The sequence below is a fragment of the Schistocerca serialis genome, chromosome 4 (genome assembly GCF_023864345.2).
Source record: "Schistocerca serialis cubense isolate TAMUIC-IGC-003099 chromosome 4, iqSchSeri2.2, whole genome shotgun sequence".
NCBI classification, from domain to species: Eukaryota; Metazoa; Arthropoda; class Insecta; order Orthoptera; family Acrididae; genus Schistocerca; species Schistocerca serialis.
The window spans coordinates 947,177,124-947,199,191 of NC_064641.1; positions in this window are offsets into that span (position 1 = coordinate 947,177,124).

Below are 22,068 nucleotides of genomic sequence, written 5' to 3' on the forward strand. Positions count from 1 at the left end.
GTTCAGAAGCGCTGGAGGCTGTTACTGCAGATCTCGACGAGATGGCCAGCAAGCTTGCTACAGCAGAGCTAGGCATGTAGGCGCTTGACCCTGTTGAACAAAGATGATGAAGCATTAGATATGAACCAATAAGTGATAATTTTGAATAATAATGGTAATAAGGCTAACCCGAGAGAATAATGTGATACGGGATACTTATTTTTCCGTTTAATCCTGTTCTACATGTGCAACTGTACTGGAGTACGATTGCTGTTGATGCTTCATGGTGGTTCATGTTCTTCTCCTTCTGCTGACTGACTGAACAACACTGAGGCCCCCTAGCTGCTGATCCTCACCTATATCTCCTACAATGACGTCAACAGATACTTCAATCCTACTGCCTGAAATCGAACATGTGACTGGATTAAGGGTTCCTATTGCTTCCCACCATTTCCCTCACCCCAGATGGTCATCAGCTGACGCCACGGTAGCGCCCTCTGGTGGTGGCGATATGAACTACGCCACGTGGCGAACAAAATGTATGCAGCCATCGTGAATAGCGGTACTTGCGTCATCACCTGACGTCGTGAGAGCGCCCTCTGGTGATGGCGATATGTACTAAGTCAGTTGGGCTCTGGACCTCGTGGCGAACACACATGCTTGAAATTGTTGAAATAGTAAAGACATATCTCCAACTCCTTTTTCCCACGAATCCTTAGGATGAGGTGGCGGTCGGGCGACTGACGTTAGTACAAGTGTCCTTTCTTTCGCGCCATTTTCTTACCCAAGCAGTGAAACGCCAAGTGAGCTACGTTTACCGCCAAAATTCAAACTTGGCGCCACTTCATAGGAGGAAGTGGCGGTGGAGTGACAGGTTAGCAGAGGTATCCGCGATTTTCTTTCCTTTGTAGAGATAACCGGGGTGTGGCGCATCGCCTGGCATTCTAACTACCAAGACCATTAGGTAAGCAGTGCAGCGAGCTATAACTTATTGTTGGCATTTTGATGAAGTCGTACGGAGTTTCATATGTAGCTGTATCATTCGATCCTAATAAGGTCTGGAGGCTACTTGGGAACTGATGACCAAGAGCTCGAAGAGTATTTGAAAGGACGTTAATGTAATATCTGTTCCGAGGACATTGCAGAAATATATGTTTCGGATCTTCTTCCTCTCCGCAAACACATAGAGGGATGGAGCTTAGGTTGAGCCGATAGAGGTATTTGTTGAACTTCCAGTGATGAAAGTTCAGACGTGGTATAACTTTCGTGAAATTCTTGTATGTTTTTTCCGCATTATACCATGGTACGCCTGAGGCCTTGGAACAAATTAGTGCATTTGATTTTAGATGTCCTCGACCGCTCTTCATTCCAATCCGATAACAATCGCTTTCTGAGAATGGATAACATATCTATGAGAAGGAGTTTATCATCTACATCTACATAGATACTCTGCAAATCACATTTAAGTGCTTGACAGAGGGTTCATCGAACAACCTTCACAATTCTCTATTATTCTAATCTCGGATAGCGCGCGGAAAGAATGAACACCTACTTCTTTCCTTGCGAGCTACGATTTCCCTTATTTTCTCATGGTGGTTGTTTCTCCTTATGTAGGTCGGTGTCAACAAAATATTTTCATATTCGGAGGAGAAAGTTGGTCATTGGAAATTCGTGAGAAGATTCCGTCGCATCGAAAAACGCCTTTCCTTTAATGATATCCAGCTCAAATGCTACATCATTTCTGTTACACTCTCTCCCATATTTCCCGATTATACAAAACATTATGTTCCATAATCCTGCTGCACATCGACGTTAACGATATGCGCCTACAATTAAGTGGATTACTCCTACTACCTTTCTTGAATATTGGTGTGACCTGTGCAACTTTCCAGTCTTTGGGTACGGATCTTTCGTCGAGCGAACGGTTGTATATGATTGTTAAGAATGGAGCTAATGCATCAGCATACTCCGAAAGGAACCTAATTGGTATACAGCCTGGGCCAGAAGACTTGCTTTTATTAATTAATTTGAGGCGCTTCACTACTCCCAGGATATTTACTTCTACGTTACTCATGTTGGCAGCTGTTCTCGATTCGAATTCTGGAATATTTACTTCGTCTTCTTTTGTGAAGGCATTTCGGAAGGCTATGTTTAGCAACTCCGCTTTGGCATCACTGTCTTCGATAGAATCTCTATTGCTATCGCGCACAGAAGGCATTGATTGTTTCCTACCGCTAACATACTTCACATACGACCAGAATCTCTTTGGATTTTCTGCCAGGTTTCGAAACACTTTCATTGTAGAAACTGTTATAAGCATCTCGCACTGAAGTCCGCGCTAAATTTCGAGCTTCTGTAAAGGATCGCCAATCTTGGGGATTTTGCGTCTGTTTAAATTTGGCATGTTTGTTTCGTTGTTTCTGCAACAGTGTTCTAACCCGTTTTGTGTACCAAGGAGGATCATCTCGGTCGTTTGTTAATTTATTTGGTATAAATCTCTCAATTGCTGCCGATACTATTTCTTTGAATTTAAGCCACATCTGGTCTACACTTATATTATTAATTTGGAATGAGTGGAGATTGTCTGTCAGGAAGGCGTCAAGTGAATTTTTATCAGCTTTTTTGAATAGGTATATTTTTCGCTTATTTTTCGAGGATTTGGGGATTACAGTATTCGATCTCGCTACGAGAACCCTGTGTTCACGAATCCCTGAATCGGATTTGATGCTCGTTACTAACTCAGAATTCTTTGTTGCTAAGAGGTCAAATGTGTTTTCACAACCGTTTACTATTCGCGTGGGCTGATGAACTAACTGCTTGAAATAATTTTCAGAGAATGCGTTTAGAAAAATTAAACATGTATTTTCGCCAACATATCGAGGGTACATTAAAGTCACCACCAACTATTATTGTATGAGTCGGGTAGGTGTTTGAAATCAAACTCAAGTTTTCTTTTAACCTTTCAGCAACTGTATCAACTGAATTGGGAGGTCGGTAGAAGGATCCAGTTATTATAATATTCCGGTTTCCAAGAGTGACCTCCGCCCATACTAACTCACAGGAAGTATCTACTTCAATTTCGCAACTACTTCTAACAGCAACAAACACGCCACCGCCAAGCGTGTTTAGCCTGCACCATTTGTGACCGAAGCCCTTATTGTGTCTTCCCGAGACCCTCTAACCTAAAAAACCGCCCAGTCCACGCCACAGAGCCCCTGCTACCCGTGTAGCCGCCTCCTGCGTATCGTGGACACCTCATCTATTCAGCAGAACCCGAAACCCAACCATCTTTGTTGCAAATCGAGGAATCTGCAGCATTGTACATGAGATCATTCCAATTTAAGTACGAGGATTTTTCTACTGCATTACTGTACATCTTCGAACTACATACAGGTACTGCAGTCCAAAGGTGATCTGCATCCCTCAGAGTGGGCTCATGTCTATCACCCAGACGTTCTCTCTACCCTCATTATTTTGTACCATTCAACACAGAAAAGCTACAAACTATAAAAACTCCAATAATATCATCCAGTAGAGAACGCTATAAGATTTTACCATGTCCCTCTCATCTGATACAATGAAAACAAATACCATCTGCATGCTGACATCCAGCATATTTGGCGATCCTATTAAATACACAAGTACTGATTGACAGCAGCAGGGGGCCAGTGATCAAAGTCAGTTGCACAGACCAGTATAAAATTTCACTGTCGGAGGACCATATCCCACAGACTATCAGTCACAAAACAGGGTCTCCGTTTTGTTCTTACATAAGCAGTTTGATACATTGTTTTTTCTGCTATAGCACAGACAAGCAGCATATGACTACAGTTGTGTAGACCGCCATATATTTTGTTTTTACATCACGACTTCGAGGTCTGTGTCAAGTGTTAAACTGACATTAACATGTTTCGACCCATTGGCCCTCACAGAGAGCTGGGCACTGCATGGCGTATACTGTGCTGCTCCCGTAACACACAGTATGGTTGAAATAAATGTCAGAGACGGTGTTCCGCATTGCCAAAAATGTGGACGCATCGTACGGAAGATTTTGTGGCATTGTGGAGTGTTGCCAAACAGCTACCTGAAGGTGACGACCTCAGCATTTAATCTCATCTTTCACAGTGAATAGCAATGTCTAGTTGTTCCATTTTGAAGAGACCAAGAGCATTGATTCCTTATACTACAGCCATGTACAGGATCAGTTTTCTGGTGCTGGCTATCCCTGGAAGGTATTGCTCCCACAAAGACTCTCTCCATCTCAAACAAGTGCTGTCAGCCAATCATTATGTGGCCATCAACAGCTCACCAGAGGAAAGATGTGTCACGCCATTTTTGTGTCACATGTCCTTGAATATAGGTAGCACAACTGCCTGCGTGATTCCCCTGGGTGAACTTGATCAATTCCCATTGTTTCCCTGGGCGCGAGGGTGTGGAGAAGCGAGGACACCAAGTGTGTAACCTGACACTGGATGTGTAATACAACACTGGATGTCATAAGATTGTTATCTGCGCTCGTACCAGCCCCGTATTCCTACTCCTATCAGTCTCATTTTTTAAACGTTTGTATTCCCTTTCGATGCTTCATTGACTGCATTGTTATATTTTCTCACTTCATCAATTAAATTCAGTATTTCCTGTCTTATCCAATGGTTTCCACTAGGCTTGTCTTTTTACCTATTTGGTCCTCTGCTGTCTCCACTATTTCACCTCCATCTCTTAAAACTCCCATTATCGTCTCCTATTGTATTCCTTTTCCCCCGTTACAGTCAACTGTTGCCTAATTGCTCCCTCCGGAATGCTCACCAACCTCTGCTTGTTTCACAGTATCCAGGTCTCGCAGTCCATAAACTATAAATTGTGGTCAGCATCCGCATATGTCCCAGGAAATGTCATAATGTAAAATATGTTTCCGAAGTCTCTCTCTTACCATAATGTAATCAGCCTGAAACCTTCAAGTGTCTCCAGGTCTTCTGTGTATACAACTTTCTTTCATTATTCCTAAACCGAGTGTTAGCTTATTAAATTCGGCTCCGCACAAAATTCTACCAAGCGGCTTCCTCTTTCATTCCTTTCCCCCAGCCCATATTCGCCTACAGTTTTTCCTTCTCTTCCTTCTCCTACTGTCGAATTCCAGTCTTCCATCGCAATTAAATTTCTGTCTATCTTAATTATCCGAATAATTTCTTTTACCTCGTCAAACATTTCATCAACCTCTTCATCATCTGCGGAGCTACTTGGCATATAAACCTGTACTATTGTGGTAAGTGCGGGCTTCGTGTTATCTTGGCTACAATAAGGCGTTTGCTGTGCTGTTCATGATGGCTTTCCTGCATTCCTATTTTCTCATTCATTATTAAAACCACTCATGCGTTAAGCTAAATGACTTTCTACATATAACCCCCTATTCACCTCTCCAAAACCCTTTGTTCCTGCTGCCATCGAATTTCACTAATTCCCACAATATATCTAACTTTTTTAAATTTTTAACCTACCTACCCAGTTAATGGATCCAACATTCCACACTCCGATCCGAGAAACACCAATTTTGTTTCTCCTAATGACGACATTCTTCTGAGTAGTCCCTGCCCAGAGATGCGAAGATGGAATATTGTACCCAAGAGGACGCTACTATCATTTAACCATACAGTAATGCTGCATGCCCTTGGGAAGAATTACAGCTGTAGTGTCCCCTATTCGCAGTACCGACCTAGCAGGGCCGTTTTAGTTGACGTTACAAAGCCAGACCAGTGAACAGTGCAGGCTGCTTACGCTCCAACTACTGAAATGGCTGGCGCCCCGCTTCAGAAGGCACACATTTGTCTACCAAGTTGAACTCTCAGACCAACCATTTATCAATGCCACAATTAAAATACCCTATGCACATCCAATTTATGGCGCTATGTACCGGGTGTTCAAAAAGTCTCTCCGCAGTGCCGTATGATTGTTAGCCGCGCGTGTCGTATGATTGTTCGCTTGCCTGGGTTACTTCCCTTCAAGTGGACTCTCCAAACATTCCACTGTTTCGTTTATCTCAGTCAGCGTCAGTAGTATCGTTGGTGTGTGCCGATACGTGTTGACGTGAATGTTTAGTTCCTTTGTTCGTTTGCTTCGTTTTTGTCACTGTTAAAGTGCCAACCATTGAAGAACGTGTGTTTTCAGTCGAACAAGTGTTCAAAGCTGGAGGTAAATACACAGTTTCAGTTCGTCAAACATTTAATTCAGGTTTCCCGGAGACAAAACTCCCACATCGCGACACTGTGCGAGATTTGTTTAACAAATTTCAAAGTACGGGTTCAGTGACAGATGCACCGAGAAGTGGTCGTCCTAGCGTTTTGTCTGAGGATAAACTACTCGATAATTCCAATAAAATGCCCACGAGTCCGACCAAGTCAGTAAGAAAACTCGCCCACGAAATCGATGTTAGTGTCGGAACGGCCCACACAGCTGTAAGAAAAAAATTAGAACTTTTCCAATACAAAGTGACAGTCGTGCAAGAACTGAAAAATACTGATCATGGCAAGAGACTGCATTATTGTCAATGGTTCCAAAATTTCGTTCAGCAAAATGGAAGGGATATTCTTAATGGCACGTTTTTCACTGATGAGATGTGGTTTCATTTATCCGGGTACATGAACTCGCAAAATTCTCCACGAACAGTTCGATAACGTTTGCAGCAGCATGGACTATCAGCTCAGAGACCATGGCTGCGGTTATCCTTGACGCTGCATCACAGACAGGAGCGCCTGCGATGGTGTACTCAACGACGAACCTGGGTGCACGAATGGCAAAACGTCATTTTTTCGGATGAATCCAGGTTCTGTTTACAGCATCATGATGGTCGCATCCGTGTTTGGCGACATTGCGGTGAGCGCACATTGGAAGCGTGTATTCGTCATCGCCATACTGGCGTATCACGCGGCGTGATGGTATGGGGTGCCATTGGTTACACGTCTCGGTCACGTTCGCATTGACGGCACTTTGAACATTGGACGTTACATTTCAGGTGTGTTACGACCCGTGGCTCTACCCTTCATTCGATCCCTGGGAAACCCTACATTTCAGCAGGATAATGCACGACCGCATGTTGGAGGTCCTGTACGGATCTTTCTGGATACAGAAAATTTTCGACTGCTGTCCTGGCCAGCACATTCTCCAGATCTCTCACCAATTGAAAACGTCTGGTCAATGGTGGCTGTGCAACTGGCTCGTCACAATACGCCAGTCACTACTGTTGATGAACTGTAGTATCGTGTTGAAGCTGCATGGCCAGCTGTACCTGTACACGCCACCCGAGCTCTGTTTGACTCAATGCCCAGGCGTATCAAGGCCGTTATTACGGTCGGAGGTGGTTGTTGTGGGTACTGATTTCTCGGGATCTGTGCACCCAAATTGAGTGAAAATGTAATCACATGTCTGTTCAAGTATAATATATTTGTCCAATGAATACCCGCTTATCATCTGCATTTCTTCTTGGTGTAGTAATTTTAATGGCCAGTGGTGTAATAACTAGTATTTCACTGAGTTTTATTTCGGTATATTCACTGCGGCATACGGCACGCGCGGCTAACAATCGTGCCGTACTGCGGAGAGACTTTTTGAACACCCGTATGGCTGCCTTTCTTTAAAAAATTAGATATTGTGCATTATTATTTCAAATTCACTTAGATTCTTAAAAAAAATCGTCCCCATCAGTTTATCACCAGATGTTAAGAAAAACAATATATTCAAAATAAGGCCAAGCAAAATACTCAGTACCAAAAACGTTAGATCCAAGAATCGCTAAAAATTATGACAAACGGCGCTGGAAAAGCCACAGCTACTGAGATTCGTATGGTAACGCACGTTGACGTGGAAGTGTCTAAATGACAGTAATGAATAGAAAAATTAATATTAAAGAAAACAATCGTCCTTAAACACGTCAATAGCAAAGTCTACAAGGTTTCCGTACCGAATAAGTCCATAGAGAGCCGAGAATACAATACGCTTCAACTCCACTTTATACACTCCTGGAAATTGAAATAAGAACACCGTGAATTCATTGTCCCAGGAAGGGGAAGCTTTATTGACACATTCCTGGGGTCAGATACATCACATGATCACACTGACAGAACCACAGGCACATAGACACAGGCAACAGAGCATGCACAATGTCGGCACTAGTACAGTGTATATCCACCTTTCGCAGCAATGCAGGCTGCTATTCTCCCATGGAGACGATCGTAGAGATGCTGGATGTAGTCCTGTGGAACGGCTTGCCACGCCATTTCCACCTAGCGCCTCAGTTGGACCAGCGTTCGTGCTGGACGTGCAGACCGCGTGAGACGACGCTTCATCCAGTCCCAAACATGCTCAATGGGGGACAGATCCGGAGATCTTGCTGGCCAGGGTAGTTGACTTACACCTTCTAGAGCACGTTGGGTGGCACGGGATACATGCGGACGTGCATTGTCCTGTTGGAACAGCAAGTTCCCTTGCCGGTCTAGGAATGGTAGAACGATGGGTTCGATGACGGTTTGGATGTACCGTGCACTATTCAGTGTCCCCTCGACGATCACCAGTGGTGTACGGCCAGTGTAGGAGATCGCTCCCCACACCATGATGCCGGGTGTTGGCCCTGTGTGCCTCGGTCGTATGCAGTCCTGATTGTGGCGCTCACCTGCACGGCGCCAAACACGCATACGACCATCATTGGCACAAAGGCAGAAGCGACTCTCATCGCTGAAGACGACACGTCTCCATTCGTCCCTCCATTCACGCCTGTCGCGACACCACTGGAGGCGGGCTGCACGATGTTGGGGCGTGAGCGGAAGACGGCCTAACGGTGTACGGGACCGTAGCCCAGCTTCATGGAGACGGTTGCGAATGGTCCTCGCCGATACCCCAGGAGCAACAGTGTCCCTAATTTGCTGGGAAGTGGCGGTGCGGTCCCCTACGGCACTGCGTAGGATCCTACGGTCTTGGCGTGCATCCGTGCGTCGCTGCGGTCCGGTCCCAGGTCGACGGGCACGTGCACCTTCCGCCGACCACTGGCGACAACATCGATGTACTGTGGAGACCTCACGCCCCACGTGTTGAGCAATTTGGCGGTACGTCCACCCGGCCTCCTGCATGCCCACTATACGCCCTCGCTCAAAGTCCGTCAACTGCAAATACGGTTCACGTCCACGCTGTCGCGGCATGCTACCAGTGTTAAAGACTGCGATGGAGCTCCGTATGCCACGGCAAAGTGGCTGACACTGACGGCGGCGGTGCACAAATGCTGCGCAGCTAGCGCCATTCGACGGCCAACACCGCGGTTCCTGGTGTGTCCGCTGTGCCGTGCGTGTGATCATTGCTTGTACAGCCCTCTCGCAGTGTCCGGAGCAAGTATGGTGGGTCTGACACACCGGTGTCAATGTGTTCTTTTTTCCATTTCCAGGAGTGTAGAAACCAAACTGAGTCGATGCTGGTCGCAGGCAGTAGGCCGCCGGCAGGTCTCGCTGGTTGACGCAAGTCATCGGCCGGTCGAGGCACGTGCCGCAGCCCACCCGCGGGTCGGCGGTGTGACAAAGGCGGCGCTTTCTCGCCGATCGGTCTCCAGGGGAGGGTCACGCCCGGCGAGCCCCTCCCCGCCGCCCCTCCTTCCAGCAGCACGTGCACGACGCGGCGCAGTGTACAGGTGGCTCGCCGACGTGCCGGAATTGATCCGTCGCAGATGCATAGCAATCGAGAAGAAAGCACTTCGGTGGAAAAATGCCAACACGTACTGCTGTTGTCGTAAATCGCGAGTTTTTAGTGTTCATAAAGCGCATGTTATGCAACAGTGCGTTTCATATCCTTTCTTTCTCAGCGTAGTTGTCTGGAGAACACGCTGGTCACTCTAGTCGAGCGATGGCGTTATCCTGAAGGAAGTCATTCACAAGATGTGCTCGACGGGTGTGCGAATTGTCGCCTGTGAAGACGATTGCCTCACCAGTATGCTGCACTATCGATCGGAGGGTGGCATTCACGTATCGTACAGCCGTTACCGTACGTTCCGTGACCACCAGCGGCGTACATTGGCCCTGCATAATGCCACCCCAAAACGCAGGGAACCTCCACCTTGCTGCACTCGCTGCAGAGTGTGTCTAAGGCGTTCAGCTTGACCGGGTTGCCTCCAAACACGTCTCCGACGATTGTCTGGTTGAAGGCATATGCGAGACTCATCGGTGAAGAGAACGCGATGCCAATCCTGAGCGGTCCATTCGGCATGTTGTTGGGCCCATCCGTACCACGCTGCATGGTGTCACGGGTGCAAAAATGGACCTCGCCACGGACGTCGGGAGTGAGGCTGCGCGTCATGCAGCCTATTGTGCACAGTCTGAGTCGTAACACGACGTCCTCTGGCCGCACGAAAAGCATTATTCAACACGGTGGTGTTGCTGTCAGGATTCCTCCGAGCCACAATCCGTAGGTAGCGGCCATCCACTTCAGTTGTAGCCCTTGAGCGGCCTGAGCGGGGCATGTCATCGACAGTTCCCGTCTCTCCGTATCTCCTCGATGACCGACCAACGTCGCTTTTGTTCACTCCGAGACGCCTGGACACTTCCCTCATTGAGAGACCTTCCTGGCACAAAGTAACAATGCGGACGCGATCGAACCGCGGTATTGGCCGTCTAGGCACGGCTGAACTTAAGACAACACGAGCCGTGTACCTCCTTCCTGGTGGAATGACTGGAACTGATCAGCTGTCGGTCCTCCTCCGTCTAATAGGCGCAGCTCATGCATGGTTGTTTACATCTTTGGGCGGGTTTAGTGACATCTCTGATCAGTCAAAGGGACTGTCTCTGTGACACAATACCCACAGTCAACGTCTGTCTTCAGGAGTTGCGGGAACCGGAGTGATGCAAAACTCTTTTTTTTTGTGTGTATAAGAAGCACTGTGCAAAATGTCGACGACATCCATAGCAAGTGCGCTGTCCACTCACAGTGACGTGACCGCCTGACAGGAGCCCCAGTAGCGGCGCTGATCACTGGCAGGTTCAGACTGAAGCGCCTAGAACCACTCGGCCAACCGTGGACAATAAGGAAAAACGGAACGATTAGAAGCCCCTGAAACATGGTGTAGCAGGAGACCATTGAAGAATACAGTGTTTGATCGAGCAGAGAATAAAGGCTTCCTGCAATAAATCAGTGAGAAAAAATTGTTATTAAACAATTTAAGGGGAGCCGGAACGATGAGACTGACAAAATTAACGGTTTTTTTTTCATTATAAAATTATTTGGAGTTTTCTGAATAAAACAAATCAAGTTTCACCCTTTTAAGTGATTTCTAACTGTGTTTTTTATGGCTGCAAAGTGGACGAGACGAGTAAACGCTTGTAGCGACTTGGTGCGTCACCTCTGACGGCGCCGCTAGATGGCTGCAAGCCGGGTATCTTTGCGGAATTAGACAGTGTTTTGTTTTCCAACCTTGTATGGCTTTATATCTGTGGCAAGTGACTGTTCATATCGGTAAACGTAAACGTAAACGTAATTTAACGAATTTTGTCACACCTGTTTTACGTATTTGGTATATGCCTCGTTTCAGCAATAATGTGTTTAAGAAAAGGGACAATGAATGGAAGAAGAAATCTTTTGTTGTTTCGAAGGGAGATGCTGCTCAGACTGCTTCACCGACTAGTCCAAATGAATGTGACAGAACGTCTTCCAGCAAGAAACTTTTTGACAGGAAAGAAAAATTTGAAAACTATGAAAGTGACAGTAACGATGTGAATAAAATAATTAACATTTTCTTGCTCTCTAATATTTTGAAACAACGTATTATGTCAAGTTTGCTAAAAAAGAGGACTGGAATTGAAAATAACTTCACACATTGGTTTGGCATCTAAAATGTTATTGAAGTGTAACAAATGTGCTCCAGAAGTTTCATTTTCTAATTCTAACAGTATTCCTCGTAGTGATAATAGTGGAAAGAAGGTGTGTGATGTAAATGTTAGGCTAGTATATGGCTTGCGTTGCACTGCCAAGGGCAGTGCTGCAGGGACAATGTTATGTGGAATTATAAACTTGCCAAAACCACTAACCAAATTTGGATTTTATAATGAATTGGTGGGATCATCTGCTGAAGATATTGCTCAAACAACAATGAAGAAAGCAGCTGAAGAAGCTGTGACAGATAATGGGAATTGTAGAGATTTAACTGTTGCTTTAAATGGATCATGGCAACGTAGAGGTCATAAATCTCTAAATGGAGTTGTGACAGCTACCAGTGGAGACAGTTGCAAAGTAATTGATACTGATATTCTCTCAAAACATTGTAGATGTAAAGGCAATAACAAGGATGAACATACTGAAGTTGTGAGGCAAATTTTCACGGCACGAGTGGAGCGATGGAAGTAGGTGGAGTGAAAGTAATATTTTCTAGATCCCAGAAGTGGTATAATGTACGATACGCTAACTATCTAGGAGATGGTGATTCTAAGGGATATAAAGCTGTAGAGGAACTCAAACCTTATGGCAATGAAATTCACATTTAAAAAAATTAGTGCATTTGACATATGCTGAACTGCATGGGGGCTCGCTTGTGCAAACTAAAGCAGACATAGGGTCCCAGAAGCTTAGTGATGGAAAGACCCTTGGAGGAAGAGGAAGATTGACAGACGAAGGAATTGATAGATTGCAGAGGTATTATGCGTGTGCAATTAGGCAAAATACAAGAAGCATTCAGCATCAACAAATGAGCACCCACAACATGCACTGTGCCCCACAGGTGGTGACTCATGATGTAAGTACCAATCAGGAAAGGAATATGCAAATAGAAACAGTTTGCCAAATGCTGTAATTGATAATATTCAGAGATTTATCACAGCCAAGTTTATTGGAAAAGTGTTTACATAGGAAACACAAAATCCAAATGAAAGTGTAAATAATTTAATTTGTATTAGGATTCCCAAAAAAGTGTTTGTACAGATAAAAACATTGCATTTTGGAGTGTATGATGCAGTGGCAACGTACAATGAAGTAAACATTATCAAATGTGATGTGCTGAAACGTTTAGGTTTCCAACCAGGACACAACACCATTTCCACAATGCGCCTAATTGATGAAGAAAGACTAAAAGATGCAGGAAGAAGAGACAAAAGCCTACAACATGCACCAAAAGGGAAGGAAAGACCAGTGAAAAGGAAACTAACACTGGAAAAAGAAGAGGGTGCTGATAATCCATCAAATGAGGCAGGAATGTATTAAAAAACTTTGGAAGCCATTTCCCTTAACTTTAAAATTTTCAACTTTGAGGAACATTTTCTCAAAAACTGCTAACAGTATATCAATGAAATTTATGCACATTATTGTTGACTTCTTTTCCTTCATTTTTATAACAAATTAAAAAAAATTCTATAATTCAAGGGTTATAGAAGAAAAAGTGCAAAATATTAGAGAAGAAAATAAGCATCTGTTTTAAAAAAATGTAGAACAAAAACCAATAAATATTTCTTAACATGGCATTATAACTTTGTAGAGAAATATTCACTGAACATGTAGTCCAAATTTCAGAGCAATATGTTTAATGGTTTTAGAAAAAATGTTCCTTCTATTTGCTAAAATTAACATGGAGGAGATGGATCGTTCCGGTTCCCCTTAGTGAAACTAAGTGGTAGAATGGCTGGGAATTTACTGTGATATGACTGCTCCCTCAAAACTACAGATGAACGGATGATGCCACAGAAAAGATGGCAAGATACGAGTACATCAGGAAGACACTTAAGTGTCCAAAAATGTTCAGATGTGTTTGAATTCCTAAGGGACCAAACTGCTGGGGTCATCGGTCCCTAGACTTACACACTGCTTAAACTAACTTACGTTAAGGACAACACACACGCATCCATACCCAAGGGAGGACTCGAACCTCCGGCGGGAGGGGCTGCGCAACACTAAGGTGAAAACTGGGCTATTTGAGGGACTGAGTGGTAGGCTAGAAGTTGTAAGTTGACCTCCACTGTCAATAACGCAGCCAAAATCCAATATGATCGAGGCTCTGGGCAAAGGTGCGATGCTACATTGTATTTGTCTCATTTCTTTCATCCCAGGTGGATGGCACAACAGTGGTATGTCGTTGCGACGTGCGTAACACATGCACAACAAATACCAGGAGTTTATTTGAAGACGTATAACAGATTAAACCCCCCATGAATCATCGACCTTCCCGTCGGTGGGAAGGATTGCGTGTCACAGCGATACAAATAGCCGTGTCGCAGGTGCAAACACAACAGAGGGGTGTCTGTTGAGAGGCCATACAAACGTGTGTTTCCTGAAGAGGGACAGAAGCCTTTTCAGTAGCTGCAGGGTCAACAATCTGGATGATTGACTGAACTGGCGTTGTAACATAAACCAAAATGGCCTTGCCGTGCTGGTACGGCGAATAGCAAGGGGAAAATACAGCTGTAATTTTTCCCAAGGACATGGAGCCCTACTATATGGTTAAATGATGATGGCATCCACTTGGGTAAAATAGCGACCCGTTCGGACCTCAGGACGGGGACTACTCAGGAGGACTTCGTTATCAGTAGAAACAAAACTAGCATTCGAAGGATCGGAGCGTGGAGTGTCAGATCCCTTAATCGGGCACGTAGGTTAGAAAATTTAAAAAGGGGAGATGGATAGGTTAATTAGTGAATTTCGGTGGTAGGAGAAACAGCACTTCTGGTCAAGTGAATACAGGGTTATAAATACAAAATCAAATAGGAATAATGCAGGGATATTTTTAATGATAAATAACAAAATAGGACCACGAACAGCATAGTGAATGCATTATTGTAGCAAAGATTGACACGAAGCCCACACCTTCACAGTAGTAAACGTTTATATGCCATCTAGCTCCGCAAATGACGAAGAGATTGAAGAAATGTATGACGAGATAAAAGAATTTATTCAGATAGTTATGGGAGACGAAAATTTAATAGTCTTGGGGGAGTTGAATTTGGTAGTAGGAAAAGGACGAGAAGGAAAAGTAGTAGATAATATCGACTGAGAGTCAGGGATGAAAGAAGAAGGCGCCGGGCAGACTTTTGCATAGAGCATAAGTTAATAATCGCCAATACTTGGTTTAAGAATCATGAAAGGAGGTCGTGTGAATGGAAGAGACCTGGAGACATCGGAAGGATTCATATTGATTATATAAAGGTAAACAGAGATTTAGGAAAAAGGTTTTAAATTATAAGACATTCCCAATGGCAGATGTGGACTCTGACCACAAATTATTGGTTATAAACTGTAGATTAAAACTGAAGTAACTGCAAAAAGGAGATGGAGATTTAAAGAGATAGGAACTTGATAAACTGAAGGAACCAGAGGTTATAGAGAGTTTCAGAGAGAGCATTAGGGAACAATTGACAAGAACAGGGAATAGGAACACAGTAGAAGAAGAACGGGTCGCTTTGAGAAATGAAATAGTGGAGACAGTAGTGGATCAAGTAGGTAAAAAGACGAGGGCTAATAGACATCCTTGAGTAACACAAGAGATACTGAATTAAACTGATGAAAGGATAAAATAAAAAAAATCAGTAAATAAAGCATGCGAAAAGGAATACAAACGTCTCAAAGATGAGATCGACAGGAAGTGCAAAATATCTAAGTGGGAATGACTAGAGGAAAAATGTAAGGCTGTAAAAGCACATATCACTAGGGGGAAGACAGATGCCGCCTACAGGAAAATTAAAGAGACTTTGGAGAAAAGAGAACAACTTGTATGAATATCAAGATCTCAGATGGAAAACCAGTTCTTAGTAAAGAGGGGAAAGCGGAAATGTGGAAGGAGTATATAGAGGGTCTATACAAGGGCGAATTACTGGAGGGCAATACTAAGGAAATGGAAGAGGACGACGATGAGACGGGAGATACGATATTGCATGAAGAGTTTGACAGAGCAGTGAAAGACCTAAGTAGAAAGAAGGCTCTGGGAGCAGACAACAGTCCGCTAGAACTACTGAGAGACTTGGGAGAGCCAGCCCTGACAAAACTCTTCCATCAAGTGAGGAAGATCTATGAGACAGGCGAAATACTCCCAGACATCAATAAGAATATAATAATTCCATTTCCTAAGAAAGCATTGCTGGCAGATGTGAAAATTACCGAAATATCATTTTAATAAGTCATGATTGCAACATACTAATACGAATTATTTACAGAAAAATAAAAAAACTGGTAGAAACCGACCTCAGGGAACGTCACTTTGGTTTCCAGGGAAATGTTGGCACAAGTGGAAGAATGCTGACCCTATGACTTATATTAGAAGATAGTTTAAGGAAAGGCAAAGATAAGTTTGTAGCATTTATAGACTCTGAGAAAGCTTTTGACAATGTTGACTGGAACAGTCTCTTTCAAATTTTGAAGGTAGCAGGGCTAAAATACAGGAAGCGAAATTCTATTTACTACTTGCGCTGCAGTGATGGACTGTGCGGCTGATCCCGGCGGAGGATCGAGTCCTCCATCGGGCATGGGTGTGTGTGTTTATCCTTAGGATAATTTAGGTTAAGTAGTGTGTAAGCTTAGGCAATGATGACCTTAGCAGTTAAGTGCCATAAGATTTCACACACATTTGAACATTTGAACTACTTGCGCAGAAACTAGATGGCAGTTATACGAATCGATGGGTATGAGAGGGAAGCAGTGGTTGGGAAGGGAAGGAGACAGGGTTGTAATCTATCCCTGATGTTGTGCAATCTGTATATTTAGCAAGCAGTGAAGGAAACCAAAGAAAAATTTGGAATAGGAATTAAACTCCAGTGACAAGAAATGGAAACTTTAAGGTTTGCCGATGACATTGTAATTCTATCAGAGGCAGCAAATGACTTGGAAGGGCAACTGAACGAAATGGACAACGTTTTGAAAGGAGGATGTAACATAACAATCAAGAAAAGATGATGATGAAGGAATTAGATTAGGAAGTGAGACACTTAAAGTAGTAGATGAGTTTTGCTATTTTGGCGACAAAATAACTGATGAGGGGATATAAAATGTAGACTGGCTATGGCAAAGAAAGCGTTTCTGAAGAAGACGAATTTGTTAACATGGAGTATAGATTTAAATGTCTTTTCTGAAAGTATTTGCGTGGAGGGTAGCCATGTGTTGAAGTGGAACATGGAGGATAAACAGTTTAGACAAGAAGAGAATAGAAGCTTTGAAATTCGGTGCTACAGAATAATGCTGAAGATTAGATGGGTAGATCACGTAAATAATGAGGAGGTACTAAACAGAATTTGGGGGAAGAGGAATTAGTGGCACAACTTGACTAGAAAAAGGGTTCGGTTGGTAGGACGTGTTCTGAGTCATCAAGGGAGCACCAGTTAAGTATTGGAGGGAAGCGTGGAGGATAAAAATCGTAGAGGGAGGCCAAGCGATGGATACACAAAGCACATTCAGAAGGACGTAGGTCGAAGTAGTTACTCGAAGGTAAAGAGGCTTGCACAGGATAGAGTGCCATTGAGAGCTGCATCAGACCAGTATTTGGGCTGATGACCACAACAACAACAACAGATTGAATCAACGAAGATGGAAGTAAATAGCTAATGTCAACAGCAGTTAACCTTTGATTGTAAAAATATTATTGCATTCCTTATACTTTAATTCACTCGGTATTTGGAGTGGAGACTCCGCAAAAGGTCTGGTTGCGCCGGATAGTATTTAATCAAAGTTCGTGAACAAGTATTGTGTAAGTATCGCTTAACGTTCCCTACTCGGTTCTCTGAAATATGCCAACTGCGACGCTCCCTCGATCGTCCGAGAAGCGGCGAAGTTCAATGGAAAGTTTGTGCGACACGCGCTGTTAATAAAAATTCAACAAAGTTAAAGTACGGCAGTTTCTTAAAGTAATGGAAAATTTTGTACGTGTCACAAACTCACAGCAAAATGTTACAATCGCACTGACTTTCCTAAATATCGCAATACTAGAGAAGTGGAAAAGTCGCGTCGGTCACTGCCCAAGAGTTGAGCTGTTCGAGTGGCCACCCGCAGCGACGTTGCGCCGGTCGCTGCTCCGCGTGCGCTGCTACTGCACGCGCCGTCACTTTTTGTTGGAGCTGTAGTTTACAGAAGAGTAGGTGCGGACTCTCTTGGCGGCCTTTCAGAGAGCTCAGCTGTGCGTCTTCCAGTCTGCTGGCCGAGCCCGTTGCACGACCCCGAGCTGTCGCACACGACCAACACCGACTCAAATAAAGGCCTCGGCGCTTGTTCGTGACGTCACGTCAGCTAGGCACGGCGAACGCCAGGTCTGTTGCAGGCATACTCGTAATGGTGGTGTCTCCCTCTCTGACACAGGGAAATGTGAAACTATTGGCGGTAGTTGACCAACACACATTGTTCTGAGAGTAGAATGAAGGCTTTCACGACCGGGTGACATGGCTGTTGATATACTTTCCGGGATGCGAGGTCGTGGTCCAAGAACTTTTCTGCTTCTTACGTTTCGTCCAGGACTGCACTGGACTTCCTCAGAGGCGCTGCTCCGCTGTGTCTTGCCGACTGACTGGTCGGGTGTCTGAGAGCGACTTATATATTGTGAGAAAGGGGGGCGTGGTTCAGGTGACACGTGACGAGCGGTGATAATCCATAGCAAAGATAAGGTTGACTATCGATTACCACCTTGTCAAAGATAAAAATTGTTAGCAATTTTGTAGAGCCACTGTCCATATATCGCTAAGTTTCATAGCCTCCTCTTTCCTATTAAAATTATCGTGATGTTTATAAATTTCAATAGCTTCTCTATATAGCCGTGGATAGTAATTTAACGTTGTAGATGAAACTTCGGTATCCGAAAACTTCACTTGGTGGTTGCCTGGTTGAAGAGCATGTTCCGCTACAGCTGATTTTTTCTATTTTTCCAAGTTGACATGTGGTGTGTATAAAATTCCATGTACCTGTGGCAAAGTTTATATTGGTACTACCAAAAGAAGCGAAAACACGCGACTGAAAGAGCCTAAAAGTCTTTGTCGACTTGGAAAAATAGAAAAAATCAGCTGTAGCGGATTATCAGTGCTCATCACGTGTCACCTGAACCACGCCCCCCTTTCTCACAATATATAAGTCGCTCTCAAACACCCGACCAGTCAGTCGGCAAGACACAGCGGAGCAGCGCCTCTGAGGAAGTCCAGTGCAGTCCTGGACGAAACGTAAGGAGCAGAAAAGTTCTTGGACCACGACCTCACATCCCGGAAAGTATATCAACAGCCATGTCACCCGGTCGTGAAAGCCTTCATTCTACTCTCAGAACAATGTGTGTTGGTCAACTACCGCCAATAGTTTCACATTTCCCTGTGTCAGAGAGGGAGACACCACCATTACGAGTATGCCTGCAACAGACCTAGCGTTCGCCGTGCCTAGCTGACGTGACGTCACGAACAAGCGCCGAGGCCTTCCTTTGAGTCGGTGTTGACACGACGCGGGCCGTTCCGCTGGTTGAGCTGGCCGGCTGCAGGTTTGTGCAGCCCCTGACCCTTCCGTAGTGCTCCCGTGTGGTCTGCGATCAGGCTCGCTGTGCTGGGTTAAGAGACAGAGACTCTCCCACGGTAGCGCCGGTACCGCGTGTCTTCCAGCACACGTCTGGAACAGAATTTGCTAAAGCGTTTGCAGGTAGCAGCATCCTTCAGATCGGTGTCGTCAGTGGGAGCCGCAAATGGCAGAAAGAAATGTCCGCATGTGATCATGAGCTCCACTGGCTGAAAGGCAGGCTGGGGAGCTTAAAAGAATCAACACGACCATCACGTTCGTGAGCAAAGAATTTCAATCAATCTCATGTCCATTGTTACTTAGGGCACGGCAGATAAGAGACTTCTTGTCGGATAAGGGAGCCAGTAGTTGCCTGGAAGTCGTGTTCAGTGAACGAGAGACAGTTGGCGAGATGTAGTTGAAAAACCGATGACATCTACATTTACATCTACATAGATACTCCACAAGTCACCGTACGGTGTATGGCGGAGGGTACGCTGTACCACTGCTACGCTCAGTGTATGTTGGCGGCAGTAAAATCGTTTGGAAGTCAGCTTCAGATGCCGGTTATCTAAATTTTCTCAGTAGTGTTTCTCGCAAAGAACGTCGCCTTCCCTCCACGGATCCCCATTTGGGTTCCCGAAGCATCTGCGTAACACTTTATGTGTCGTTCGGAGCCACCGGTAATAAATCTAGCAGCCCGCCTCTGACTTGCTTCGATATCTCCCATCAATCCCACCTGGTCAGGATCCCAAACACTCGTGCAGTTCCCAATAATAGGTCACACAAGCGTCCTACACGTGGTTTTCTTTACGTGGTTTCTTTCCTAAAACTCTGCCAATAAACCGAAGTCGACAGTTCGCCTTCCCTAGCACAGTTCTGACACGGTCGTTCCATTTCATATCGCTTTGCAACGTCAGCCTCAAATATTTAAACATCTTGCCTGTGTACAGGATAATACTGTAGCCGAACATTACAACTTTGTTCTTCCTACTCACCCGCATTAAGTTACATTCCTCCACATTTACAGGTAGCTGCCATTCATCATAACAACTTGTACAGGATGGGCGTATAGCAGGCGGTGGGCGTTATGGAATGATTAGGGTTATTTTTAGAGAAAGGCCATTTATTGGCTAAAGCATGTTGAAAGGGGCTACATAGGCCTAGGGAGGTGAGGGTGAGCCAGAGCATAGAGTTTGGCGAACATTGTTTGCGAAGCTACCGAAACTAAGTCCACAGTGCCGCAGCACCGAGAGAAGCGGCAGATGTTTAACGCTACAGGGCGCGCATCCGACTCGCGGGTCAGCAAGAATACAAGAGGGCGAGCCCGGCTACGGGCGGCCGGGTTGTTCGAAGCACCACGCGGCTTTCTCCGCCCTGATTGGTCAGGACCGAGCAAACCGTGCGGGCGGCCTGCTAAGCGACGCCTGGGCCGGCGGTACCTCGTCAGCACACGAGAGAGGCGCGTGAACAAGGTGCCCTTCATCGGTGCAGACTTCCTGTTGCTAAACCGTGGGACGAAAGAATTATACAGGCAGCTAACACTGCCGGTCGTGGCTTGGCCGCAATGGAAAAAGAAGTTACCGTTTGGGTGCTCATATAATAAAGTAAAATCCCTTATTGTCTGGCTCATCCTTTACACTCCTCCCCCTTCCGTGGGAGCGGAGAACGTATGTGAATTCGCTCAATCTAATTATCATTTGAATGTAAACGATTTTTGTTTGCAAAATAAAGTGAACGTTACTTCATTAAGAATCGCCCTCACGGAAGACGGCAGGGGTCTTAACCTATGGGAGGGTGTAGAGACTCTAAACACCTCCTAGGGGTCGCAATGGGACTTACGTCAACAATATTCTGTGTATACCTGAATGATCGTAAAACATCCAAACATAATAAAATATCAAAACAAAATTAGAACAAAACATAACAGTTGTTTAAATAAGTTGAAAATGTAAACATATCGCCACTGATGAGTCACTGCGGGGGCGAGTGGCGCGAGGCGGCGTGGTGTGTTGTCCTCAGCGGTCAGCGCGCAGACAGGCTGCCGGCGGGAAGGGGGCGTGGCCGTGGCCAGGTCCGTGCACTGCAACTCAGCGCCGGGGGGGGGGGGGGGGGGCGAGGGCGAGATTCACACGTTTACAAAGGGAGATATCACTAAGGGAACACTTCACTGCACTACTACACTAGTTTTTCCACATTAGGTGATATCACCATTGCACTCTTAAAACTAAGGGACGGCACGTGCCTGATAGCGTTCTTGTTTTGTCTCTTTTGCGATTCATTTAAGTGTGCCAACAGGCGAACGTAAGGAATTTGTCCTTTTATATCTTTTGAAGAGGTCATCAATTGACGCTAAGAGGTGATCATTTGATATATTAGACAAAGCTGGCAAGTTAGCTGACAAGGGAATCATGAATGGGCTTTCAGGTATAAAAAACTTAATTAAAGGGGCGCGATATCTAAGTGAGTAAGCCGTAGTGGCATGAAAGGTTGTTAATGGCGTTCCGACAGGAAGTGTTTCCTAAAGATCCGCGCGGAGGTTACGTCAGAGTGGCAACTGACTGCAAGGCCGAATCTCGCGCTAAGTCAGAAAGGCGCGCGGCAGATAACTTCCGAGGGCAGCGCCGCGTCAGAGCTGCACGCGGCAGC